The sequence below is a fragment of the Pleurodeles waltl genome, chromosome 3_1, assembly GCF_031143425.1.
Source record: "Pleurodeles waltl isolate 20211129_DDA chromosome 3_1, aPleWal1.hap1.20221129, whole genome shotgun sequence".
In the NCBI taxonomy this organism is placed as follows: domain Eukaryota; kingdom Metazoa; phylum Chordata; class Amphibia; order Caudata; family Salamandridae; genus Pleurodeles; species Pleurodeles waltl.
The window spans coordinates 507058416-507076286 of NC_090440.1; the positions used below are offsets into that span (position 1 = coordinate 507058416).

Sequence of the window (17871 nt, forward strand, 5' to 3'; positions counted from 1 at the left end):
CTGCATCGAATATGTGTCATGCTGCAACAGTTCGGATGAAACTGCTATCTGTGATGTGAGATCCTGTGTCGAGAATGCATCACACACTGGCTGTTCTGATTCGGCTGCGAGGAGATGCGTTGCACTGCATTGGTTCTGCACACAAGGCACAGTTGTGCTGGTAGAGCACCTTTAGGCCCAAATTCCAAGGGTCTAGGACTAGGGTGGCACTACTTAGAGGGTAGGACTCACAGTATCCAGGTGCTGGGTTCAATGTGGTTGAAGCCTTTTCTGTCCCTGGGGCTCTGATGAGGATTAAAGCCAGCTAGCCTATGGAATCACTCTGGTGGGCTTAGGTTCAAGATCCAGGCCTAGTTCTTCTCACTCAGGCAACAGGCACCAGGGCAACAGGACAACAGAGCAGCAGTCGTTCTTTCAGAGCAGCACAGCAGTCCTTCTGAGTCTTCCACAGGTCCAGAGTTGTACCGAAGAGTTGGATCTGAGGGTCCAGTATTTATATCTGATGCTCACTTTGAAGTAGGACAAGGTTCTGGAGGGTTCCTCCCCTGAGGTGCTTGGAATTTCCTGTCCCTCTACCCTGGCCTTAGCTTGTCTGGGAACACAATAGACTAGTGTCAAACCCGTTGTGATTGTGCGAAGGCAGAGGCTTTGTGATGTGCAAGTGTGGTAGGTGACAGATCCTCACCCCTTTCAAGTCAGAAATGGCACATTCTGCCAACACCTATTCCTCCTTTGTTTCACTGTCTGGTAGCAATACACAATGACCAAATGCCAGCTACTCCTTGTCATGCAATTCAGGATACAGGCTGCAGGCACCAAATGGATAGAACAAGAAAATGCCAACTTTCTTTTTCAGAATTATGACTTAAAATCTTCACCATTAAAGAGGGGTTAAAATTAATATTTTTTAGACACCAGACTCGACATTCCTACCTGCTTCCAATTGGAACTTATCACTTATTAAATGTAATGAGGTAACGCAATGTTATCCTGTGGGAGAGGTGGGCCTTGCAGTAGTGAAAAATGAATTTAAGAGTTGTTCACTTCCAAGATATGCAGAACTTAAAAGTACATGCCCAACTTTTTAAATACACAACACCCTATGGTAGTGGCTGTTTCAGGCTTACCTTAGGGGCGACGCATTAAAAAGGAAGGTTTTGGCCTAGCAATCCGTTCATTTTGCCAATTTGAAATATCAGTTTAAAACTGCACACATGGGCTGGAAGGCCAGGCCTGAGACATGTTTAATGGGCTACTAAAGTGGATGGCACAATAAGTACTTCAGGCCTAGTAGTAGCTTTTAATTTACAGACCCTAGGGACATACAGTACTACAGTACTAGAAACATACATGAAAATGAAATATGCCAGTTGGCTGCATGCTAATCCTACCATGTTTAAAGGAGAGAGCACAAGCACTTTAGCACTGTTTTAAGAGTGGTAAAGTGTGCAGAGTCCTAAAAGCCAACAAAAACCAGTTCTGAAAATAGCAGGGTGAAGGCAAAAAGTTTGCGGAAGACCCTGAAGAAAAGGCCAGGTCCAACAACAGAGCTATTTCTTTTGTAGAAATACTCTACAGGTTGGTACATACAAAGTGTGATTACAGTTAGTGTGATCTTCTGCCAATATAGCTCAACATGGAAATGTTTCTCTTATTTCTTGCAACCCACTAGCATCTTCATCACAACATAAATCAATCTTGTTACTTATGTAGTAGGATCCCCATGAACCAGGAAATGTTTGTCTAATTTCTTGTAAACCACAGTATAGAATGTTATAAACTGAATTTATCTGGGTTATCACAATCTATATAGTTACATGCCAGTTTTTTTCCTTTCATCTTTCACATTGTACAAAATAAATACCAAAATACCCCACTGATAGATTAAAGAGTTTGCATTATGAAGCACACTCAATCATCCTACCTATTTTTTATTATTTTATAAACTTCTGCAGTGCCCATGTACGGAGCACCACACTGTTCCATAAAAAATTGGCAACATTGATCAAAGTTGACCACTTTCAAATCTCCCTTTGCTGCATCATGTTTTAATTTACATCAATCGGGAACAGGGAGAAGAAATGGTGGCCATTACTCATCAAGAGATTAAAAACAAGGCCAGGGATGATGATCATAACAGACAGAGCCATCCGTGTGTAAAGCACAGTATTTGGGTACTTTAGAAGTCGTACTCCCTAGGAAGTAAGATGGAGAGTGACATGGTGTCATACTAAATTCCACAGAGACAAAGAACAGTGTATAGTAAGGTCAGAAACAGAATAATAAGTGGAAATAATATGGCGAATTATATGAGTAGCAACTCACTAGATTGCCTGGAGGAGAGCTGATCGTTGTGAGGGGTATGTTGCAGAACACCAATTGATATGTGAATAGGAGTGGGAGTAAATTAGAAGTCTGAGCAGATACAACCTGGTGCATTTTACGGTGGTATAAATGGTAGCATAATCTGCACATTGCTGGATGCAAGGTACAAAGAATGAGGAGATGGTGAGTGGCACCAAGGTTCTAGACCTAAGACAAAGTCAGTAAAGTGTTTATGCAGACGGGTGAAGGTAAAGAATGTTGTCATTTTATTGTGCAAATTGATATCAGGCTAGCATCTTCTTCACAACATGAATCAATCTTGTTACTTATCCAGCCCCATAAATCAGTCGAACCTGTGGTGAATCTGGCATGCTTTTGAATCAACATAGCTAACTTTCCTACAAAGTAGAATATCTGCTTTGGCCATTGTTAGCAGCGTGTACCCACCCTGGCTTACACTAAGCCTTTCTAAGTGTAGTCCAGCGGAAAGAATGGAATATGAGAGGCATAGCAAAGCTCAGTGGAGTTCATAGCCGTTCTACTGGAGTAACATCTGTGGGGAGGTGGTGTACAGTTGATATTGCAATACCCAGACGAGGCTTCTAAAAGCATTGTTTAGCCGATGAAAATGGCAAACGGAATAGAATTTGTTGACGATGAAGGTCTAATGTTTGTGTAAATAATTTCTGGTGAGGGTGGAATTCTAATCTAGGCAATCACTACCCCCCAAACATTCAGAAAGCATACAAAGTTGTAATCCATCTGATCTGTGTTTACAGCTCGAATAATGTTGTAGCCAACGCAAAGCATAACCTGATAATTCGGTATATGTAGCACACCTTCCTGTAAAATGCCATCACTGGGACTGCGAAAGACTCGTATCCTAAAGGTGGGACGATTTCGGGATATTCAGACTTTCCCTAAGGTTTAGTGTTGAAATGCATGAACATTTTCAGAGGAAGGTCCTGCTGCTAAGGTGTTGCTATTAACCGTGCTTTTCTACGATGGAATTACAGTACCTAGAATTTTGCTTTAAGTGGGGACATTTTATATTTGCAATAAAATGCTTCACGGCATATTTCCTGCTGAGATAATACCAAGCTGCAGGATGTAGCGTGCTGCTGTGAATACCACTCAAGGTGTGCGACATTCTGTTCTTGCGGCCCCCGCCGCGTGGTGCCTTTCTGCGTAGAAGCTCCCAGAGGCTGGCTTGGAGGATCGCTGGAACACACTCAGATTTGCCCACAGTAATAAATAACTGGGAAGGCGAGAAAATGTTGAAACTGGCATGACGTCATAGGAAGTCTTGAAAAAGTTTGATAATGGAGGAGCTTTAAGGACTGGAAGAATGCTTTCTGACGCATCTAATGAAAAATAAACTGCCGTACTTGCAGGTTTTTTCTTTTCATGATCCCGGTTAGAAATGTTGCCGTCGTCTACCTGGAAAAACTGCAGACAGTTGTGTTGTTCAACCTGACATTTCCTTTAGACTTGCAAATGGATAACAAGTGGGGTTAGGGGGTGCGATTTTCTTTGTAATTCCGCAAATGTTAAAAAATTACATAACGTTACACGATAGTACTCGAAATACGTACCAGAATGATACGAAGATGCATTTCACATTTAAAATAGTGCTGACTCAAGTCTATTTTGGCTATCTGTTCCCTTGTGTTATCATACCATCCAACTCCATCCCATCCCGTCCATTCCTATCCTCCTTCACCATTTTCCAAACTATATTTTCACTTTTTGTCTAGTTTCCCTGCCCGCGTGCTTTTTTGCATTTCTTTTCAAATGTCTGCATTTTGTTTTCTATCACCTCCCCCCCCCCAAACGCAGTGCAACATGTTTTTTTTTAGAGAAGAAGGTTGCAGCACTTGTGTTTTTAGTTCATTTCTATCTCCCTCTCATGTTGTCAGCAGGAGGGAAGACTCGCAAAGACTACACATTTGTCAAAAAGATGGTGTGCTGGGAGCAAGTGCGATGCAAGATGTGCCGCCTCATTGGTTTTGCACATACCCAATGGCAAGTGATGCAGCGCTCAACCCACATATTGGACCTGAGCAGGACCAACGGGACCTGCATGGTAAAAAAAACTAAGGGTAAAGTGGAGGTATATATAAGTAAGGTAGTAAGATTTTAACTACTGTAAAAAAAAAAAAAAATCACTGAAAAAAAAAAAAAGTTATTTTTTTATATTATTATTATATATATTATATGCCAAAACCCTTTTTCAAAAGCGAAAAAAAAAAAACCAATGAAGTTCACCAACTGTTTGTATTGACTTAAGTATAACATTCACCACCACAGATTTCAGATGTATTTCGTTATATGTGATGTCATAAGAAGTGTAGCCTAGAGATGCAAGTTATACTTAGGTTATCCCTACCCTGCTACCTTCTATGATTTTTTAAATTTGTTTTTGAGAGCTCAGGCACCAAGTCTCTGAATCCTATACCAAAGGCTGCAACATTTCTCCTCATTTTGCAGCCAGCCAGTCAAAGCTTGTGCTCCTGCAAATGCACAGTTTTGTTGATTTTTCCATCAGGAGCCCACTGTTCCCCTGCTGAAAATGATATCACTATTTTGTAAACCTTAATTTTTTCTAAAAAGTCTGAACAGATTTACACCAAATCACAAAAAGCACATTTTCTGGATAACTATCTAGATTTTTGTCAAATTTGGTGTGACTGTGTTCAGTCGTTTTTATGTACTGTCATCTAATTATCTCTATGGAAATTGCAAATTGTTGGATACTTTAATTTAAAAAAGTAATTTTGTCCCTAAAAGGCCCATGCAATACTTATGGAACATGGCACTCAGCAGCAAAGAATCGGTCCTTTCAGTGGAGCCACCACATGGTAGGCTCCCCAAAAGGCAGTGAGATCCAGTCTACCTCACATGGATTTCAAATGTAGTTGCCTCTTTTCTTCTAGGGAAGGGAAGTGCAAGCCAGAGACGCAGCATATCTGGCAGGCCTATTTGCTGCCAGCTAAGGTCTACATGATAAACTGAGAGACTTGCAGGAGCAATTGTAATGTGACTAATGGTTTGCTGAATCAATTTTTCAGTCTAGGTGTAACCATTTAAAAATACAAGTTTTGCTAGGTTTCTCTTTCTTTAGTCAATATGTAAAAGACTTGGAAATAATGCACACTGGCTAAAGCTCCTACAGATCATACAGTTTGATCATACCTGGCGAACTGGAGAACAAAATCAATTAGGGAAAGAGAACATCTTACAGTACAAGGACACAACTACAGCTACGCGCTGTCTATTGTGTTGTTTCTGAAAATACAATTTTAAAAGTTGAGCTTCAATTGCAACTGGGACAACCTCTGACCGTGGTTTCTGCCCACCATAACACTACTTGATCACAGTGACTCTTGGTCCGTCCTATCGAGGATGGGGCTACCATGGTTCACTTTTCCTGCAGATGTCAGCCACACGAGGAATCACAGAAATTGTCAGGTAAAATCTTAAATGGCCCGCACGTGCGTTGAAAAAGTTCCCTTCTTCAAAGCATTAACTCCGAGGTACACACCCCCAACCAGGAGAATATAGAATTTGGAAATATGGCTAGGCTAGTGTGCAAATCATTTTGAGATGAGCCATTCAAGTCCTTCCAGTTGTAGTTGCATCTTGCTTGATCATGATGTTCTTGAGTTGCAAAAGCAGGGTTCAACAAGTTTGAAATCCAATAGGGTTCTTGCATCATTTGGAACAAGTTTCTGACGTCTCTGAAATTCACAAGAATTGCACAGGCACTTATAGCAATAAACCTCAGTGGTTGATTTCAAGGAGCAATGCAGCTTCAATAATGTACTCAGGTAAATTCTCAACTGAATGAAAGTTAATGATGCAGAAATGTGCATAAAAGTACATACAAAAATGCATGTGGCGAAACACGTATTTTACACCCTCATGCAATATAAAAGTCCTTTCTTTTCATCCCTCACCCCACATTCCCTTCTGATCCTCTAGATTAAGCCTTCTCCTCAAATGCCCATAATCGTTATTTTTCCAACAGTGAAATGCCTGTCTCACTTCCAAATGTTTCAACATCATAAGTGCAATTTATGATCCTAAAATTCAGAGTGCAATTTATGATCTCAAACTTTGTGCATCTAAATTTCACTTAGGTGTGCAACGCGTGTTTCTGGATTGGACCTAATAAAATTATCCTGGGTTTCCTAGACCAGTGATACCACTTTATAGTGCTGTAAATACCAAATCAGACAAGCAGGATTGGCACCTGTGTCCTGAAAGTTGCATAAAGATTTCTACAATCAGTGTATAAACCTAATATACGAAATCCCTTTATCTCTGATGATCAAGTGAGGCAGACACCTTGGATTATGTGAACAATTTACGTCATAATTTAGTTGTTGGGACACAACCCTGAATAATCTCACCACAGATCTGGCTACAGCAAGTGGTGTAAAGCCTGTTTGTGAAGCAACAGGCGTACACCCAATTGTAACGCAAGGCCACCAGGACGCCGGGGGTTCCAGAGAGTAACTGGTGAGCATTCCAGTGCTTGGTGATGTTGTGGCCAATCCTGTGAAAATGGGCAGAGCAGGGGGCAATGACGGTGAAGACCTGGAGGATGGAGGCATGAGAGAAGAAGGAGAAGGAGTGAGGGGTGAGGATGAGATGGCTGCAGGAGGATGAAGATCAGAAACCCAAAGAACATCTGCAGAAACAGAGGAGGCTATAGGAGACAACTAGTAGCAGAACAGAGAAAGTGAGGAGAAGACAGCAACAGTGGTAGTCGTGGAGGCTGGGACGATTTTCCCAGGGGCAGGCAATACAGACATGGATGCCGTGGCTCTGGTTCAGAGCAATGGCCTCAGACAAGTGACCCGCAGGGGGTCGGGGAATTCACAGTGGTGGGCAGTGATATGGGAAGAGATAATTGGATTTTGATAGTGTTTTGTTACACAAAGTTCACTGGTGTTTTTATCAGCAGCACAAACTTTCACTCAAGTGTTATTTTGGTTTTCATTATGAATGACTGCACAAGGGTGCACACAGGCAAGAGTGGTTTTCCAATGGAGAGGAAGGTTTCTCTCAAACTGTCACATTGTGTTGTGTTCGACCCCTTTGAAACAATAAGAGCCTGATTATTAAGACCTATGTACTTTTTCCCCAGAGTGTACATCGCACAATTGCATGGAAGGCAGAAACCAAGGAGCCCAGTCAGTGAACCCAGCAAGAGGACCCGGCAGGTGGTGATTCAACCATACTGGAATATTACCAAACATAAGCTTAATAAAGTGTTATACCTCTAACACCTCTGTAGTGGTGTCCAGTCCATCATCCTGCATCCTGTTACACTGCGGTTGTCCATGATGAATTTAAACATATTGCACGTGCCTACTTTTTCAAAAATATACATTGAGTGTGTACTAAGAAAATACTTCAGAATTTGTGAATAATATAGATTTTTCAGATACAGTGACCTTAATTGTGGTATCATTGAGGACAAGCAGACTCAGCTGCCATTCTGGCCTGGGCCTTTATAGTTTCAGGACACTTGGGGACTGCTGAGCATCGCGTAGTAGTGTAATAAATACCACATTCAGTTGCATGCAGGCAGCTTAGAATGTCGCATTGAGTTTCTCACCAGCTTGGCTGCAGTCTTTACACATCCATCTGAATGCTCACTGTGCTACAACAGTAGTACTTGATCAGAGAAATTTTAAGGCATGGGCAAAGCGGGCAATTGCCCAGGGTCACCACCTTCCAAGGGGCCAACAAAAGTGGATGTACTCTCTCACTTCTGTTTATTTCTGTATGTGAACCTTTCTCCCATCTGCCTACCTCTGCTTCTCTCTTTCAATGCTGAATTTCGATGTAGGAATCTCTTGAGCTCCTAGCTAGTCAAATTTCTGCTGTTTGTGTTTGATTACCTCTTCCAGAAAGTCAGTTTGTCATCAAATTGCCTTTGCATAGCAGAAAATTAGTTAAAAAAATCTAAGTTGTTCAGAACATCGGCCCTTAAATATGTCTTGCCCTGGGTCCCAAGTACACTTAAGGCAACACTGTACCTGATCTAAGTCGGTAGACCTACTTTTCACAAGCAAGTAGTTGATGGGTGGTATCTGCACCTCAATCTTTTGGTATAATCATCAAGTATATTTCCCGACTGGCCTTATGGACCTTTATTACCCGACTTGAAGCGCTGTAAGGGAGTTAACATCAGAAATACACTCCAGTTCTGTGAAGCCAACGTGGCTCTACAATGAGGACAAAGAATCCATAATTTGGACTACATTAGTTTATTTTAGAATATTAACCCATCAAATATGTATGCAGGTAAAAATAAATTCCAAGATGCAGCAATATAGTTTGCAGGCTGAAATGTGCCAATAAATTGAATCGTAATAAAATGAGATACAGAATAGCAATGGCCACAACATAAATAAAACAAATTGTTGCAATTCGATGTTCCATAAAGAAACTTCCCTTTTTTACTCTAAACATAGGTTAAGAACAGAATTAGCTAAAGGGGATTTCTATCCAGGGAGCATGGAAGGTCTCAGCATAGACATTCTATTGAAGTTTAGGGGAAAGAAGGTGTTCAGCATGAAGCTTCACACACAAGGAAGGTACAGTAGAGATTTGTTCCCTCTTAGAATCAAGGGAAAGTCTGCCTAACTAACTATGAAAGCACCAATAAATTATAATAGTAGCTTTAGAAACATCCATAGCTCTTTCCCACCACCAAGAATAAATCATAGACATGAGGGGAGTCCACATAGTGCTAAAATTCCCATCTCATTGATACCAGGACTGCAGCCGCCAACCTTTAGCACCACATTATCCTGGTACGCGATAAACAAAGGCCTCCTTCGATCATCATTATTCCTCGAAGTTTGTTGCCAGCTTCCTCCCCACAGGCCTCACTATCAGTGGTCTAATACAAACAATAAGCCTTTCTCTAGCTAATGAGACACATGTTAATGCACCTGCGAAAGGAAAAGTTAACACACTGGGAATTTGAAGAAAGCATTTTCAGTCGAGGCCATATGTCAAGTTAAGCTTTTCAGAATGAAAATGGATGTGAATTTCAATAGGAAGTACACATAAACTTAAAAATTAAAACAATTAAATGTTAAATGTAAATATGCTTACAAGATTCAATTAATCAACTAAAACAATCGTGTGTGTGTGTGTCTGTATGTGCATATATTTATATATTTGTGAACGTCTTCTTTCCGTTTCATCTGTCTCGTTTATCCAACAAAAGCATACAGCCGAGAAAAAAGGGGCAGCAGAGCCGGGTAAGTAAAAACCCAGAGAATGGGTTCAAATTTAATTTGTCAATTTCAATGCAATGCATACAAAAGTGCAAGTGCTGAAAGATGGTATATATATATATATATATATATATATATATATATCTGTGTGTGTGTGTAAAGCTTTAGTGCTTGCAATGAATCCACTCTAATCATTCATTTAAATGTAACACCACACACACAATAATGAAATTAAGCTTGTGCAGTTTAGCAATGGAGAAAGGGTAAATGTTTCAACTAGGTGAAGTTACACAGGTTAGATTCACAAGTGAACAAAAGGCGCTGGGCTATTTTATTTGGGAGCACAACACAAATTCAGGATCCTTCTCTGAGGGTTCAGTAGCAAACTGGCCATGACTGAACGTTTGAGACCTTTACCTTTTCTGTCAGCTTTCACCACGTACATTCATGTGAGTTCCATTCCTGCTTATGAAGTGAGCAGCCAGCGTCAGTCTGAGAGAAGAGAGAGAAAAAGATAGGCAGAAAAAGAGAGATATGTATCTGTGACCCTTCCGACGATGGTATACAGAGCCAACCCTCTTGATGTCTGGGGTTGACACTGGAGTCGTTTGCAGGCTATCCTGAGACTTTCCTCCTGGTGTATGGTGTTCAAGAATGAGTGAGTACTAGTTGTTTGGAAACCTTCCACGGGGTGAATGATGGAAGCAAGGGCAGTATGTATTGAGCATAACCAGTACCTTTAAAACATAGATTACAAATAAAACATATTGGCGAGAAATAACAGCAGCACAGTGGTTACCTATTTAGAGAGCCTCTTATCAGACCATCTGCCACCTGGGCTGTGATCATTGGTGTAGAAGACCAGGAGACATACCAAATGACCAGGCCAAAAGTCACTGAAATGGAAGCCGCACCTCCAAATTGATGGAAGCTGATGACGCATACAGCAAATACCTGTCTAACTAAGCAAGGGATGCAGAACCTAAGGAACATGGAAGAGGAAACAAAACAAACATGAGGGATGGGAAGGCTGGACGATGAGCTGCAGCAGTAGTGAAGAATCACAGCAAAACACACAGAGATACAATAGACCTCTAACCTATTGTCGTTACCACCATATTCCTATTCTCCATAAGCTCCATCTGCCTTTTCTGTGTGAGAATGTTTGACTATTCCAATTCCTGACGGGCTGTTTAATTTGGGGAACCAATCCATGTCACCAGGAAAGAAGAGCCAGCAGTACAGATCTAGGTGACAAATGGAGAGACTGCTCAGAGGAGAGGAAAGTCATGTGAATGTGTGTGTGTGTGTGTTTAGGTGTATGCGTCGCTCTGTTTATAAGAAGTCTTGCTGTGGCTGTACTGCTATCTTTGAGAAAGAGGAGAAACAGGGTGATTTGTAATAGGTATTCAACTAATTTCAGACAATCTGGAGCACTGTTGTGACTATTTGCAATACACTTTTTAAAAGATTCAGCACTAGGCTGAGGAGCTGGAGATCAGTGTAGGCTATCAAGCAGGTTTCCAAACAGGCCATTTCTGAACTAATTTCTAATGTACCATCCGGAACCTCATGTTCTAAAACATTGTGACATACAAGTCACCATCACAGGGATGCAGCATGGTAATGGTTCTGTGGTTAAATCTTGGACCACAATCCTAAGCTTGCGGCTCCTGTTGTTGGAATGATTGCAAGTATAGAGTTATAGACAGCCTGCCCAAAGCCACTCATGGTCTTATACTTACCTTCAGTCTCCCAGTTATTCCAGGGTAGCTAGAGGCCGAGAAAGTCTCTGGGTTAAACGAGTCATGATTTCTATGGTTCTTGGGACAATGTTTACAGGTGGGAGGAAAGTGACTTCTTTTAAAGGGTCTACAGTCTGTTGGAGTGTAGTTTTATAATCAAAATTAACATGAAATGTTTATGAATTAATGCATAATGTTGCCGCATAGAAAATGTATTAATGTGCTTTTACTAAACGTGTGCTGAAATGTGCCCACGGGGAGTGGCCACCAATGTATACGATGATTAATGAAACTGACTAATAATGAGATATTAATGTACCAATGTATGATTTTGTACTAGTATTAAAGGTTATATGTTAAGGTTTTGCTAATTAATCACTAGGCCTTAGTTAGCATGAGTCGGGCCTAGCTGCCCGGTTTCATATTAAATGTGTTTTTCTAACGTGCAGTGTGCTGACTTGCTGAAGGACATGTAGTCGCATTTTTCCAGAAGCTAGAAGAGATGTGTAACCATAGTAAATCTTCTCATGAGACTCGACTTGCTCAAGGAGACATTCTTGCCGAATGCAACAGTGTAATTCACAACAGGTACAAGGTCATTTAGACTAGGGAAGACAATGGGACTACTGACTGGATTAACAAATGTCACTTATTCCTCACCTGACATTCTACCCGTTGGAGGTGTCAAACCAAGGAACCAATAAACTACGTGAGAACTGTTATGGGGTGACAATCGTAATGAGATGATCGATCGACTACTGGATGGAGATGATGGTGCGCCAAAACTTGCCCAATTGGAAATTAGGGGACTGTACAACAAGACCAATAGAAAATTCTTGGACACAAGGAGAAATCAGCCATTACATGCCATTCCTTTGCCATTACAAGCCATTGCATGCCTTTTGCTATTGCCTAGCCACTTTGTTACTCTGCCCAAAGACTTTGCTGTTTGAACTTTGCAAACCATCCTTATTTTGCCTTGCCCGATTCATACTTTTCCTCCTTATGAGGGAGGTATTTCCTTTTGCCCGATCTTGCTGAACTTTGCTGTGTTTCCTGGCTGATGGCGAATCAACTGATGTCCTGAGGACGAAGACTGACTCTGTATGCCGACCCATTACGGAGGGTAACTATATGATGATGAAATTGTAATTGTCTGTTTGCCTTTTCTTTCTAGGTACCAACTGCTTCTTTGATAGAGACCATAGATAGATGTTTTCTAAATGTGTGTTGCTAAATTGTTTTGAGCGAAGCCCAACATGCCAATGCTAATTCGAGGTTAGTTAAGGAATTCTCTAAACGGACGCAAATAGACAAATGACTGAATCTATGCTTTGTTGAATAATTCGCTAATGATAATCTGCTAAAGTTACCCATGTTGACGTCGTGCTATGTTCTAATGTTCATGATCTTTGCTTTGATGAAATCTTATTCGAGTTGCCATATAATGACAATGTTGATGAGTTTTCTGGTTTTGAGACTAATACACTTGCTAGTAGAATTGTAATCAATAGGGAATAAATATCATAAATCTTACAAAACGTTTGTGTGATTATTCATGACTGAAAGGTCATGATGGTTTCCGAGTCTTATTGATGCCATTGATTACTTTGAGTGATTTGCTATTGTGAATATAGATGAGGTTATTGATCTATTGATTGACATGTTGACTAGTGATCTCGTCTTAAGGAGACTTCAATCAGGGTCAAAAGATTAATCGGCCTAAAACGAGTCCCAGGGTGAATAAGTTATCTAGATTGGGATGCGTTAGCAGTTCCACTCCTCCAGCCCTAGACTATGTAATAATGAGAGGTTCAGGAAAGAGAAGAGCAAGAACCAAAGTCCCAAAACTAGTCAGATAAAGGAGAATAGTAAAAGGGGGGCTATTTCTGATGGAAACAAGCTATGTGAACAACCTCTTATGTTCAATTTAAAGGGTGTGCCAGGATACCAGGGAGGCATGCTGATTACTCCCTCTATTCTCCTTCAAGCAAGCAGGGATGCATGGAAGGGAGGCTGGATATTGAGGGTTGAAGACGGGAAGGAGTTAAGCTGGGACTTTCAGGGCATGTGCCACTTACTCTTGTCTCATTTAGGGTTCTGGTGTCCTCTGGAGAACTTCAACCTTCTCCCATATGTCAAGTGAAGTAGGAACTGCTTAAGAAAGCTACTATAATACTGTCCCTATGCAAAACTGAGAAACATTACAAGAAAACTGTATAGGATAACCTTACAGAACCATGATGTTATGGTTGGTTTGACAAGAAATAGGAAGAAATCTTCTTCCAAGTGACTCCTGCTTATTATAGATTGGCTCAGGGATCAACAATGACCATTACCTTAGAGACTGGAAGATTATTTACACTGAGACTACAATCCACCGAACCTTTCATGAGTGAGAGTGACAGTGTATTCTAACAGATCTAAAATGTTCCTAGTGTCTGTTTGACATCTAGCATGCCGTATGATCAATGGGACGGAAGTGAATCTAAAGTCATAGCATTAAGGCACACAGAGACGTGTTCACCAGGAGAAAGGATAGCCTCCACATTAAGCATTACTCAAAAACATGCCTTCCAATCCATTATGTCATCCTCTCCTGATTTAAATACTTTATAGAGTGGAATTGCAGTTCAAATATATCTCTGGTAATTTGTCCTTTCTATCAACAATTTGGGGATAACACTACTCACATGTTCACAGCACCCAGCACCTTTCAAGAATGTTTTGGATGCATGGTTCTCCACAGGACTTTCAAACCACAACATTATTATGATGTCAGAGAAAATAAAGTCTGTTGTACCCTTTTTTTCTCTAGGACCCTTTCAGTGCAGTAACTAGAGAGAGCTAAGGGCATGATTTAGGATGTAATGGACGGTACTAAATCAGTCAGCATAGCCGAGAACTTTACCTCTGCCACCTTGATGCACTACAGTCCATCAAATGTAGAGGTTATTTCTGGCCCAGTGGTCATCTCTGTAAAATGAAATTATCTTCAATCACAGTGGTTCCTATTAATATGCAAAATGTTTGGTTGTTGTCCTCTGTCACATTTGACAACCACTCACAAAACTTTTCAAAACTTTTTGTTTTTCCGAAACAAGCTCCAAAGTGGGAGTTTGCATCAGAAAAACAAAAAGCTAATAACCTCCACAACATGCATATTTTCTCACAGGTTTCGGAGGTCATTATTTTTTCAATCCTTTATCACAAGATTTGTTTTCTGAGGGTCCATTAATTCCAGCAGTTACCAACTGAGTCCTAAAGATACATTGTGGCGTTTCACACTGAGATATAGTTGCTGAAGGCATTTAAAATCTCCATGTGAAAACTGGGGTGAACCTTGTAGAAATTGGTGATAAAAAACACAAATTCCTACATAATATTCATGAAAAATCCCTGTAATTTCCAATGCCCATATTTAACTGGATCCACAATATCTGTAATGCGGAAGGGGAAATTACATGGAATACCTAATGACTCTTGTAATAATGGTCCATGTCTCACTACTGATGCTGATGGTGGCTTTTGATCCTTAGCCCAGAGCTCATGTTTCCACTTTGGAAGAGATCCCCCAGGGCCATTCAGCTGCACCTTTGAGATTTGGTTTTCTTTTTTTTGCATCCCCAGCTAGCAGCAGTGCTACTTGTGGCTTGCCACTTGCTGCCTCATGCAGGCTAATAGAAAACCAGAGAAAGGGGTGGAACTGCTTAGGAAAAAGCTCAAAAGATTGCATACATTCGGGCCAACAGCTAGGAGCAGAATCTTCAGAAGCCACAACGTATGAAGCACCCCATATAAACCAAATGCTACGACCGAAGCAATGCTGTGGATGTGTACTGAACCACTCCCGCCTTATGAGTTTCTCAATTTTGGGGTGCAGTGTCACACAGTGGATGGCAGAAAGAAAGGTGCTGGCTCTAGAATTATCTGAGGACTCAGTCTCAGCTATATAAAATTGGCACACTGATGACCACCATGAAGGGAAATGTAGATGTAGCAGCAAGCAAGAGGTAGCATATAAGAGGAATAGGGAAGGTTACTTTTGTGATAACAGGACACAGTAGTTTGCAGTAAAACTAGACTTTATTCAGCTACTAACAACAACCCGAGGTCATTCCAGTGATTCTTAGCAACTGACTTCCTTTCAGCCTCCTAGAACCAACATAGCAGGATTCCAGAAGTGGAAGCCTCAGTTGCTAAGGGAAGGCATCAGTGTACCAGGAGCATGAAATACAAATCATAACACAGTATAACACCATGAAGAGGAATGTGGCATTTAGCAGCAAGCAAGAAGTAGCCTTGAGAGCAAAAGAGAGGGTTACAAAAGGATTGGAGATTTCATTTTGGCCCTGGAAAATCCTCCTCTGAACGGTAAACCCTTCACTGGGAATTTTCATTACAAACCCTCTCGCCAGTCCATCAGTGTTCTTAATAAATCACAGGTCTTAAAACTCTATTTTCCTAAATGATCAACTACAATTGCAAATGCAATGAAGTAACTGATATGGAGAACAACATTCATGTTGTTTCTAACTACGTGGACCCGCAATGTAGAAGTTTATGGCAGCTGCTGGACAGCAGCTGGTAGCAGAAAAGAGGTCTAGAAGAACCATGCCAGGAAGCACCCGACATAGTTCCCAAATACTATGTATTCCCTATTAGGTACAACTTACGAATAACAATGCATCATGATGAAGTCTGACATTGCACTTTATACATTGACTGGGGACACAGTGCAAAATCATGAGGCATTCCTATAGGATTTGATGAGGAGGACCAAAAAGGTAAATAATACAGGCTGCCTCACAGGTAAACAAAAGCCTTTGGCAGAGCTGAGAACTTTAAGTTGTGTGACAACTCTGCACTGCAATATAGAGACCTGTGCTAATCACATGGCATTTTCTCCCAAATCCAAATGTATACTTTTATGAGTTGCAACCTAGATCAGTTCATCAGTTTATGGAATTTTCTCATTTGTTCGAAATTTGCACTGGACAAGCTCTGGACACAATGGTGACTATTGTTTCTTTATCTAGCTTACATGAAGAAAGGGTGCCTTTGCCCTATACGCATTGTACATTTATATGATACTGTATATAGTCATAGTAAGGTCCATAGGACTAATGTTTTTTTTTTCACTAACAACTCTTATGCCGTTTGATGAATCTTCACAAAACTTTCCAAAAAGGGTCTTTCACCTTAGCTCCTTCTTGGAAAGTTCCGAGGTGAACAGTCAAGCATGGGCAGAGAAAAAATGTGGTTCCCAAAATACAGTTTCCCCATGCGATTTCCATAAAGATTTTTGAAATAGAGATACAGAGAAAATGGCTAAACAGATTTGCACCAAATTTGGCAAAAACCTATACCTTTACTCAGAAAGTGTGCTTTTTGTGATTTGTTATTTAATGTGAATCCGTTCAGCCATATTAGAGAAATTAAGGTTAAAAAATAGAGTTATCTAGCCGTGGGATTCAGAAGGGAGTGTTGATAGAGTTCCGTGGGACAAAATGTAAATCTAAGCATTTTGATTGGCTGGGCCCGTCACGACCTGTTTCAAGGGAGGGAGGTCTATGATTGGCTGTTTGCAACATGAAGAAAATTGTTGCAGCCATCATTACTCAATGGGGTTGCCACTATAGGATGCTGGAACTCGGTCACCAAGTCCTGAGTTTACTGTGAAAATAAAGCATTGGGGGTACCGTATAAGGATATCCTGTTATTGTGCCAGGGGTCCCAGGAACAAAAAAAATATATATGTATATACATATTGGTTCATCATGATCTCCTGGGACCCCCGAGGGAGTTCCGTAGCCCCCGCTCCCAAAAAAATGGTTTGGTTGACATGGGGTAGGAATCTGTGGGGTGTTGTTCACCTGTGGTGGGTTGGCTGCCCACAGGTTGGGCTGAAGGACCTTGGCGCATGCCAAGTCCTGGGGCCAATCTCCTACTACACACAGGCACAAGCATGTGAGGATGAGGTCTGGCCACCCGCAATGGAGTTGGGTGCAGGGCCTGGCTGCAGGAGGTGGGTTGACATAATCAGGTATGGTAATGAAATCTTACTTCATATTAAAAAAATAAATTCACTGAAAATAACAAAGATTAAAGTAATGTTATTGTGAGGTATGGTAATAATATCTTACTTTATATTTAAAAAAAATATATGTTAAAACTTAACATTTTAAACTTTAAAAAACACTGAAGTTCACCAGTTATACTTTACTGAAGTAACTGTAACTTGCGCCCTCTCAATTCACTGCTTATGACGGGAGATACTACATCACTCATGACGTTCTATTACATCATTGATAACATGACGGATGACATCTGAAGTGACATCATTAATGACATGACTGTGCATGGCTGGGGCGCAAGTTTTAGTTACTTCAGTGGATAGAGTGAATATATATTTATATATAATTATTAAAAATATTTTAAATAACTCACTAGTACTTACCTGCGAAGTAATAACTCCAAATGTAAGTGTAGCAAAACGTACCTGCCCTGCCATGTAAAGAGTTCTGATGCACTGC

At 40.8% G+C, this 17871-nt stretch overlaps 1 long non-coding RNA gene across 1 annotated transcript in view; it reads left to right on the forward strand.

Moving 5' to 3' along the window:
* LOC138283218 (uncharacterized) overlaps positions 1-7555 on the forward strand; it is a 49132-nt gene extending 41577 nt beyond the window's left edge. The window contains exons 2-3 of the long non-coding RNA XR_011201134.1: positions 4248-4411; positions 7481-7555. This is a non-coding gene — a long non-coding RNA (uncharacterized lncRNA). The remainder of the gene's footprint in view (positions 1-4247; positions 4412-7480) is intronic.
* The last annotated feature ends 10316 nt before the right edge of the window (positions 7556-17871 follow it).